Source organism: Adiantum capillus-veneris, chromosome 7, assembly GCF_014529385.1.
Source record: "Adiantum capillus-veneris isolate H3 chromosome 7, ASM1452938v2, whole genome shotgun sequence".
Lineage (NCBI taxonomy): Eukaryota > Viridiplantae > Streptophyta > Polypodiopsida > Polypodiales > Pteridaceae > Adiantum > Adiantum capillus-veneris.
In genome coordinates, this window is record NC_140937.1 from 90,491,027 (window position 1) to 90,502,549 (window position 11,523).

Sequence of the window (11,523 nt, forward strand, 5' to 3'; positions counted from 1 at the left end):
CATAGAAGGCATTATATTTTCCTCTTCTAATAGTACCTATTGTCATCCTTTCTGTGTTTGGTGTGGCCATTGTTTGGTGTAGAGCTTTATAACTTGCGTCGCACTTATTCATGAAGTTGCGACGTTCTTGAAAAGTATGGAACCCCTCAATATACGCATGGGGTTTCTCGCCTGCTGAGTTTTCCGATCTCATCTGCTTAGTCGTGAGGTAAAATCTCTTAGGTTGTATCGCTGGTTGCGTTTCCTTTGCGTTGTTCGTGTATTGCATGAAGAGCTGCACAGTAAAATGAGTGATTGATTTGCATGTGTACACACAGGCAGATGCAAGATCAAAGAAGCGTGCAAAATGTACCGTGTTGTGATCCATTGTTTGATTCAGTTTCCTGCACATAAAAAAATTTATTTTGATGACCTCTTGCAGTATTTCTGAAGCATAAGATCCGACAAACGTTTAAACAAAAATGAATGAAGTGAAAAAGGGAAGAACAGTAAATTTGCAAAAGGTGGATCAGAGTGAGAAGGGGTGATAGGGAAGGTGTCTCAGCAGTGCAACATATTGAGCATGAGAATGTTGGAATTAGGGTTGCAGAGAAACACACAGAGCTTGGAGAAGACGAAGGAAGCTCAAGGCACACAATAGAGAGTGTGTTACTTAGTGTGCAATGGAAAGATAGTTAGCCCTAGAGTGATGGGCGTATATACAATGCACGGGGGAAAAAACCTCCTAAAGAGGGAAAAAATGCCCCGGCGGTCCTAGTGTGCTCACACACATCACTACCACATGTATATGGTAACAAATCCCCCCTGGAGTGATGCGGTGAACAAGAGCTGGCACATGAGTAAAGCGAAGTGTCATGCCCTGAGGACAGGATCAGTCCACAAAGGGGAGTAAGCCCAAAGCTTTGCGGAAAGCTTCAAGCTTCTCACGAGACAATGCCTTTGTGAAACGATCTGCAAGGTTGTCCTGTGTTGGCACATAAGCCAAGCTGATCTCTCCTGCTGAGAGCCTCTCCCTGACATAGTGGTAATGCACCTCAATGTGCTTTGTGCGAGCATGAAAAAACGGGTTCCTCGCAACTGCCAATGCGCTCTGACTGTCAGTGTAGATAGTGTTGGCAGTGTCCTGTCCAACACCCAGGTCAGCCATAAGGCGTCTGAGCCATACACACTCAACCGTAGCTATGAAGACTGCCCTGTACTCAGCCTCACAACTCGAAGTGGCCATAGTGGGTTGCTTCTTGCTCAACCATGATATACATGAACTGCCAAGCATGAAACAAAAACCACTTGTGGACACTCGTGTGTCAAAACAACCAGCCCAATCTGAGTCCGAAAAAGCATGTAAGTCTGGCGGCAATGATCCCCCCTTGGGATAAAACAAGCCAAGATGTAAAGTGCCACTAAGGTCGCGGAAAATCCTCTTGACAGCCTGCCAATGCTTAGACCCTGGGCTATGCATAAATCTGCTGACCTGCGAGACTGCAAACTGAATATCTGGCCTCGTGTTGCATACATAAATGAGGCAGCCAACAGCAGTTTGGTAAAGAGTGACATCAGCAGGATCGCCAGCATCATGTAGACTCAACTTCAAACCTGTTTCCATGGGAGTGGCAATAGGTTTGCAATCCTCAAGTCCAAACTTACATAGCAATGTCTCTATGTAACTTTTCTGACACAAGGCAATACCACCATGACACTGCTTAAACTGTATACCCAAGTAATGATGCAACAGCCCCAAATCTTTCATCTTGAAAGTAGCATTCAAATCAGCCTTAAATTCAGCAATATGTCTCTCATTTGGTCCAGTGATCAGCAAATCATCAACATAAAGAACCACAATGAGAAATACATCATCCTCACACTTTACATACAATGTGCTTTCTGTTGGACTGTTACGAAAGCCTCGTTTAACCAAATGAGTGTCAGCTTTCTCATACCAAGCACGAGGAGATTGCTTCAACCCATACAAAGCCTTCTTACATTTGCATACTTTGTCCTCTTGTCCTTTTATGACAAAACCGCGAGGCTGCGTTACATAAACTTCCTCAAATATGTCACCATTCAAGAAAGCAGTAACAATGTCTGATTGATGTACATCCCAACCAAAATGAGCTGCCAATGCACATAGAAAACGCACAGTAGTCATACGACAAGTGGGAGCAAAAGTCTCTTCATAATCTATGCCTTTTTGTTGTGCATAACCCTTTGCAACAAGTCGAGCCTGATGGCGATCGATCTCACCATCCGGCTTGCGTTTCAACTTGTAAACCCACTTCGTACCAATGGCCTTTTTGCCAGGAGGCAAATCACATAAAGTCCATGTGTCATTCTCTATAAGTGCATCATATTCTGATTTCATGGCAGCAATCCAATTTTCTGAATTCTGTGCTTCATCAAAAGACAGAGGCTCCTCAACATCATGTAAACTAGACACAGCCAAAGCATAACAATCTGATGCATAAGATGAATGGCGAGAGCCTGAACGAGTACGACTAGATAAAGGTGCATCCAATTTACTGTCACGCAAAGTGTGCACCAGCCATTTTGGCATACCTCTAGCCTGCTCATTTTCAGCCCTTTCCTCATCAAGTACATCATGTACATCTGCATCAGTAATAGGCTGTTCTAAAACATTTTCAGAAACCCCCATAGGCTGTACATTTGCCTCATTGGAACTTACATTCGTATTTCCACCACTGAAAAGAGGCAACAAAGTGTCATAAATGTCCTGTGAGCTTACATTACTCTCTCTAGTACATGACAGCAAGGGCTGAACAGAGTCTTCCACAAACACTACATCCCATGAAACCAGAATACGTTTTGTTTGCGTATGATACAACCTGTAACCTTTGCTTTCAGCACTATAACCAACAAAAATACATTTGACAGCCAATTTTCTGCGCTGCACTTGTGGCACCAAAGCATATGCCAAACAGCCAAAAACACGCATGTGCTCAATAGAAGGTTTTCTATCATGCCATGCTTCATATGGAGTAATAGACTGCAAAGCTTTCGTAGAACACCTGTTAAGTACATAAGTGGCACACATGATGGCCTCAAGCCAAAAAGAATGCGGCAAAGCTTGACTTTTGACCATACATCGTGCCATTTCCGTTAGTGACCTGTTTTTCCTCTTAGCAACACCATTTTGCTGAGGTGTATAAGGCACTGTACATTGGTGTTTTATCCCAGGACTAGCCAGAAATGCATTAAATTCATGAGACATATACTCCCCCCTCGATCGGAACGGAGGGTGCCCATAGTACATTTTGAGACATTTTCAGCCATAGCCAAAAAAAATTTGAAGCACATAAAAACTTCGGACTTCGCTTTAAGCGGAAATACCCATGCATGCCTGGAGTAATCATCAATGAAAGTCACGAAGTACAGGTAATTGCCCAAGGACGGAGTTTGCATGGGCCCACAAACATCACTATGCACAAGCTGCAACCTGCATGTGGCCCTAACTGAACCATCCTTTGGAAACTTAGAATGCTGCATTTTACCCAGAATACAGCCTTCACAAACATGTTTGACAGGTGCTTCAAGAGGCGGCAAAGAAGCAACCATATCAGATTTCTGCAAACGCAGCAAACTGGCAAAATTCAGATGACCAAAACGTGCATGCCAAAGTTTTGCATCTAAAATAGCCCTTGAATCTGCAACAGCATTTGCAAAATTTCGTCCACACTTGTCATACAAAGTGAGCTTATACAGCCCACGGCACAAAAGCCCAAATGCAACAATTTCATCACCAAAATTGAGATCATGAATTGTACATCTGTCATCCACAAATTTGACTACAAGTCCAAGTCTAGCAAGTGCGGATACAGACAAGAGATTCTTCTTGATCCCAGGTACATAAAGTGCATCAACAAGTGTGAAGGAACTGCCATTAGCAGCAGTGAGCACAATCTTTCCAACTCCCTGAACTGGATAAGAGGCGTTGTTGGCACAAGTGACTGAATTCCCATGAGGGATAGACTCGAGAGAGGTAAACAATTCACGATGTGAGGTAATGTGCTTTGTAGCACCACTGTCAAAATACCACACATGTGAATCTGCAGCAACTGACAAGCATGCATCATGGACAGCAGGATTGTAAGTGCACTCTGCGCTAAAAGCCCATTCTGCATCAACATCAGCATCACAATCTCCTTTCCCAGAAGACTCAACAATGGCTGCATTTGTAGTGGAACCAGCATTTGCAGTGGAACCACCCTCTTTCTTCTTAGCCTCTTTGGCCTTCAACTTAGGACACGACTTGATCAAGTGATCATTGGCTTTACAATAATGGAAACGCATCTTCTTTTTGCCCTTATCACCAGAATTGCCAGACGAAGTGCTGCCACCAGAAGCATTAGGAACAGAATTTTTGCCACTCGCAGCAGAACCATAAGAAGTGGCTGCATTACTGTTACCACCCTTTCTTTAAGAAGCAATAAAAGCCTGTTCAACTGCACGCTGCCTAGTCTTGTTTTTTCTAGAAAGTGACTCTTGCAACAGCAATGTGCATAATGCATCAAACTTGACAACTTCAGGATTTCCTTGGGTCATCAGTCTCCAAGTACTAGCAAAAGACTGGTAGGAATCTGGTAAGGCATCAAGAACAGTCTGCACAAGGGAACTGTCCGAAATGACTTCACCTGCAGAAATGAGTTGCTCATTGATATCCTTGACACTAGCAAGGAAAGTGTCCATATCATCTTCCTCATGCATAATCTTCGACTCTAGCTCTTTACGCAGCAAAGCAATTTTAGCCTCATTGCGGCTTGCATAAAGACCTGCTAGAATATCCCAAGCCTGTTTTGCAGATTTTGCTGAACGGATGTGAGGAATAATGGTGCGCTTCACAGACAACGCAATCAATGCATGAGCCTGCGCATCCTTAACATCCCAACGAGCTTGTTTTCCGTAGGCAAAACAACTCTAACAGCTGCAATCCTTGCAGCAAGACCTGCAACATCCTCAACATCGCCTACATCTTCAGAACCAGGACGTACATCAATGCCCTGCACAATGTTCCAGACACCTTTTGACACAAGAACATGTTGCATCATATAAGCCCACATAGGGTAGTTGTCCCCATCCAACCTGTCCTCAGCAACAAACATCTTGAACACATCTGTGTTGTTGTTGTCAGCCATGGTAAATGCTGCACCTGATGTGAAAACTGCCCGAAAATAGGAGAAATGGAGCGGGAACAACTTGTGCTATATAGCACAAACCGTAGAATACTATAAGGCACCTGTTATGCAGAAAACGGCACTGACAGAAAATCTGCACAAAATGACGAAATAGCCTGTGCAGTACTGCCTGTAGTGGAAACGGAGGCCGAAATGAGTCCAAATCAAAATTCTGAGCAGACCTAGCTCTTCGATCTTCGAGCTATCCCAAAATATTTTTCGATCTGTGAACGCAAGCCAAAGCTCACTGAAATCGGAGAAAGTGAACAGGCGTATGCTGGAGCAGCTGGCGACTAAGCCCGGAAGGACGTGACCTGCTCTGATACCAATTGTTGGAATTAGGGTTGCAGAGAAACACACACAGCTTGGAGAAGACGAAGGAAGCTCAAGGAACACAATAGAGAGTGTGTTACTTAGTGTGCAATGGAAAGATAGTTAGCCCTAGAGTGATGGGCGTATATACAATGCACGGGGGAAAAAACCTCCTAAAGAGGGAAAAAATGCCCCGACGGTCCTAGTGTGTTCACCCACATCACTACCACATGTATATGGTAACAGAGAAGTCCACAGAAGAGAAGACAAGCAGTTAAACAAAAAATCATGCTTTATATAGAAGGCAGTTACAAGGCGATTTCATCTGTTTAATAGAAACAGGAATTGATACTGAAGAGGGTGTAGGAAACATTCCCGGGTAGAAGTTCAAAAATCTAAATGGTGTGAACATCTCTGGCATAGGTAGCTCTAGTAAATGTAGCCGGGTTCGCTCAGTGACGCATGATAGCATCACGTATAGAAGGCCAAGGGCGAAAATTTCTTTTACAATGAGCAAGACGTTGGAGTTGATTGTTGTGCCTTGGGACTTGTGTCCAATCATAGTGTAGGCGAGAGCTAGTGGGAATGTGGATTTATGGTACCAGTGCCCATTGAATGTCCGTCTGCTATGCTTTGACCGTCGAAGTGTAAGTTCCTGTTTGGATGTGTCGAGTGTGACTTTGATTGCTTTGACGCCTCCTTCTTCATCTTGGAGGATTTCGTCTACGCGACATAGTGATCCATTGTTGCTTTAATTGTTAAGTCTATGTTCTCTGTTATCAGTGCCTTTGCTCCTTCTGCTATTCAGTCAATTGCGAGGAAGTCGGGATCTTCAAGCCATGCTTGGAGCTTAGGGATGTTGTGTGCGTTGTGTGCGTTTGTCTTGAGGTCGATTTGGATGATGTGACTATGCCGATGGAAGCGTTCCAAGAGAAGGTTATTATAATATCGAGCGTCACTCTTGTGTGTGCAAATGATTGTCATATTCCTATCCATGTGTTGATCTATTTGATCCTGCGTTATGATGCGGTCACCGAGCGCATCGTAGATCTCTTTCTTTGTGGGGAGCCTGACTCTTATTGTATTGAGGAACTTTATGAAAGAGATATCTTTTACATGGCGCACTGAGCAAGACATAATGTACGTAGTAGCAGTGGACCAATAAGTGGATCTTGTGATGTGGCATGAGTAGCAATGATCAGTTTGATGCCTGCATACCGGCGGCAACTGTGCCAAATCACCAAACAAGAAGATCTTTTTATCTTTGAATGGGTCTAGTAGTGTGCTGTTGGTGACATTCACAATTTGTCGTACTATGAGATCAAAAGTTTGCTTTGTCAACATAATAATCTCATCTATGATAATCGTGTCTGCTTCTTTGATACTGACGTATCTGTCATCAGTTTTGGAGATTGACAGGGGATACTGGTATGTGCGCACTGGTATCTTGAATTGGTAATGTACAGTTGTTGCGATGCTGCTTAACCTCGTGGCCGCTGCACCAGTCGAAGCAGCGAGTGTGACAGTTTTCCCTTGCATTATGAGTTGGCTTCTGATATATCTTATGAGGAAGCTTTTTCCACTGCCAGGAGTGCATGTGATCACATGCAGACCACCCTTTGTTGCTGTGAGCTTCTTGTAGATCTCTGCTTGTTCAGATGTCAGTGACGCGTTCTGGACGTTTTGAAGCTCGTTTAGAAGCGCAGAGATACGAGAGGTCCTGTCCTGATGCTCATAGTCTGTTTGCACATCTGGAGATTGAAATGAGGTAGCCTTTGTTGAGGATGTCTTCTGTAGTATCATGTTGTGAAATTGGTGTGTTTGATCTGTCGTGAGCATATTTCGTTGTGTATACTCTGTGATGTACATCTCAAGGTCCTGATCTGTCAGTATCAAATTTCTAAGTTTGCACTCAAGATAGTATGACCTGGACGGGTTCTCCGGTGAGAGCAGCTGGGATTCGTTTTTGAAGGTGATGCTCTTTAGTAGCACGTTGTAAAAGAAAGCCTTTGGATGATTCCCTGGGTGGAAGTCTGTGAAACGGATCAGTCGGTGTTGCCGTTCCAGCGATTGGCCGTAGGTGTTCGCCTCCGAAATACTTTTTTTTTCTTTTTTTCCCTTTGTCACTGTGTAATTCTTGTGGAAGTTGTAAAACTTAAGATTCTCCAGACTTTGTGGTCGTGCGTAGTACAGATCGACAAGGTGCAGCACGACATCATTGTTGTGAGAAATGATTCGTTGTCGTAGTGCCGGGGGTGATGAGTCGACGTATTGGACGGTGTCACTCTTTGAAATGATTGGGATTTGCAAACAATTTAATGCCACTTCTGTTGTTGAGATAGGCTTCGACAGTAAAGAGGCTGAGATCAGCTTCAATTTCACAGTGTTAAGGCTACCTAGGCCTAAGCGCTCTGCAACTTCTGAGCGGATGTTGAGATGGCCCATTGGTTCAGTTTTGAGTGCATACTTCAGGAGGTAATAGGAAAATGATGAATTGGTGACCCGCTGTATATTCATATGTGCACCCCATAGCAGAAGCAGTGTAGGGTGGTACGGTACGACATTTCTATCTTCATGCCGGGGCCTAAAGTATTGTCATCTGTGATTTTGTTCGTTGAAGACTGGGTTTGGATTTGGTTGTGCATGAAATGGAAAACCATGTTTACATATTCCATCTCTTTGACCGTGGTAACAACTTGTACGACACTTGTGAAGTTGTTTCCTGAGCACGAGTTGTCGGAGGCGGCTCACTTCTAGCAAAACTACAGTGCTGGTTTGTGGCGGGATGTATGCAGTTATCTCAGCAGATAGTTTCTCTTTGTCTTCTTCATGCATCCACAGTATGACATGAGCATGCAGTGATCCTCTATTTTGGACCTCATATCTAACCAAGTGGTGTTGCACATGGCCCAACACACCTTTCACAAGTATATATTTGGACATAAGCATTTGAACTTTAGTGTGGAAGGTGAGGGCGCATTCGATCGGGCAGTCTGTCCAAGTGAAGGAGGCATTCAAATGACGTGCAATTAGCTCGATCGTGTCAATCTTAGGCCATCTTGTGTCTGTGACCTCATCGGCAATGAAAGTCGAGAAGAAATCAGGCATTCCCCATTTGTCCACCATTGCTATCAAGTCCTTTAGGTTCTTGCGGTACCACGAGCAAGAGCCTGGCATGTTGGAAGGGGTGCTATACCGAACCACATGTCTCAGAGTGTCCTCGTCAGTTGCTGTACGATTGGCCTTCTTGTAGTTGTCAATGTCCCTTGTCAATGGAAACACTGCCGTCTCTATTGTGATGTCGTTCACGGAGCTTGATGCGGCAGGCATGCCGTTGGGCTTGAAAGTAACTGTTCTCTCAAGCAATTGTTGACGGCCACGGAGCTGCAGAGAAGCAAATTCGTAAGTATCACTAGCGGTGAATACTCTTCTCCTGGTTGGTTCGACGATGTTTTCGATGATACCAAATATCAAACTCGTGTCAAGGTGCGCCATCAGTGCAAACGGTGCGTTGTCTTGTTGGTGTTGAATGATCTTGCTCACACTATCTTGACTTAGTATGCAAAGGCCAAGCTTCTTATTCGGTCGTTCAGCCGTTGACATGTACTTCTGTAGTACGAAGTTGTTCTCAAGATTGAATGCAAGTATGTTTGCCACTTGTGATGTAGCTAGGTCTTTCTCTGTGAAGGTTGTTCTATGCTCTTTACTCCATGATAGCAGAGGGTTATCTAATATTGAACGTCTATCTAGTGTACCACGTGCTATTGTTGTCACTGTTGAGATGGCATTGATAGATATGTCAATGACGCTCAGTAGCTGTATGTGAACCTGATTTCCGTTCAGTATTCTTCTTGTGTAGTCTAGAAGTAACGGCACACAATATCTGCGACGTGCACTTGAGTTCTCACAAGTGGAGCACTGCACCCATTGTGTTTCTATTTGTGTAGCCTCTAAGCTGGATACCAGTAGACTTCTACCAAACATTGCAACCGATGTCTCATCTGGAGCTTGAGTACAATGAAAGGAGGCACTTCTTTGGATGAAAATTACACCACAAACAAAGAATATGCTTAAAGGTCTGAATGTAGTTGCTATTTCTGAACTCCATCGGTGTACTAAATTGACGATATCAATCCACGATTGTGAGCATGGTAGAAATCTAGCCTTCTTCTTCATTGAAGTGCGATGTCTCGCTTTAGATCTGCTAAGGTGTATCCTACGCTTTCGGTGATGGTCCATTGAAGGCTTCAGTCGGACTCAATCTTAATGGTTCAATGCGATCAGAACCTTGTGATATTTAGTTACTAGTCACGGCTAAGCAATGGATAGTTTAAGCGTTTGAAACAACTATGTACCTGCTGCTGGATTGCGCTGTTGTGGGGTTTTGGACTGAGAAGAGGCAAGTGGTAGTTGATTTCTTGAATGTCCCTTGCAAAGAATAAGTACGAATTGTCAGAAAAGTAATAGCACAATGTTTAAGGTTCTGAGAGTAATCTCATTATTTGTATGTGTTCTTTATCTCTTATGTTATAGAAAAAAAAGAAAACGTGCTGGTGTCCCTGCACGGGGGAGTTTGCACAGTCCTCCCCAATTTTTATGATACGAGGGAACGTGCCATTCCCACGGCAGCATGCAATTTTTGGTGTGTTCCTTTTTACTGTGTCCATAGTGTTCAAGATTAAAATGTGGCACTTTGTACTCACCGCACGTTGGAATATGTCGCCGTTGCAAATGTAGAGGAGTTGCGTCCAAGTTTCTCTTGATCTGTCTGCAATGAAACACGGTAGAGTTAGGCCATAAGTAGTTGCGCCTGCAGAAACGAGCTGGGTAAGGTAAATGAAGGTGGACATACACACATAGCTTATATAACTGCTAGTGAGACCCCTTTATCCTCAGCATGGACACCCCCTACCTGTGCATAATAACTCTCCCCTCCTAGACGTTGCACAAGGTGGACGTGGTCTCAAAACATCAAATTAGCTATCCATGCAAGATGCACTAGCAAGTAATGAAGATCTACAGGACAATTGGCAGCATTGTGAAATGAGGAATCACCAATCAAACAATTAGAGTTGATAAGAGGGATTTGGTAGTAGTGTTGTGCGCTGTGACTAGTCTTGGTCTGCTAACGCCATCTGTGTACTCCATGGCCCTCAAGGTCCTCCAACTACTCTTACGGACAACATGCATTATACCGTATTGCCCCAATGCTACATTATACCGTATTATACCGTATCACACCCTGCATCATCACCACAAACCCTGGAGCATTGAGTTTTAGGGCACCACGGCTCTGTCTAGTGGGTATAGTGGGCGAAGGTGGGCTCGACAAAGAGACGCTCTTGGCTCACATTTTAGAAGAGATGCAACAATCGCAATGTGCATTGAATCATGTGGCACATGTGGAATTTGTGAATGAAAGCCCTGATAGTATGGGGATCAGAGAGACGCAATCATCCCTATTGTGGCAATTAGGAGGTCAAGCCACATACTTCCAAAGTGTGCTGGCGAGGAAAGGAAAATTGAAAGAAAGGTTGGAAACTCTACAAACATCAGGAGCATCTGTATGCATCGCCATTTACAATGTCTGTAGAGCACAAGACTTGAAGATCTGCTTCCTGCAAGATTTTCAACTCTTCTGCCATCACTCCATATTTGTATCATAATCACATCATGAGCGACGAGTACAGTGGACATGCTGAGTTCTCACTGACGGGAAATCCTCAGGTTCTGACATTCAAGCACCATATCTGCAGAGCCACGTGCACTCAAAAAAGAGGCGATTCACCTCTGACTGCATCGTATCAATAGAGTTATTTTCCATGTACGTGGCAACGAGATTAGCAAACATCTTGGATTTGATATATGATGATCGCCTGAGACAAACAAATTACCCATAGCTGCTGAGAAAATCGATCTCGCAAATACATAGTAGCACACTGGGAGTTCATGTTAAGGCCGATCAGAGTGGCACTCACGAGCATAAGTGAAGTGGTGTGACTTAACTTTCCACATTTGAGCAACA

General features: G+C 43.9%; 1 pseudogene; it reads right to left on the reverse strand.

Moving 5' to 3' along the window:
* Positions 1-218: 218 nt before the first annotated feature.
* LOC147454209 (uncharacterized) lies at positions 219-11,195 on the reverse strand (annotated as a pseudogene).
* Between the last annotated feature and the right edge of the window lie 328 nt (positions 11,196-11,523).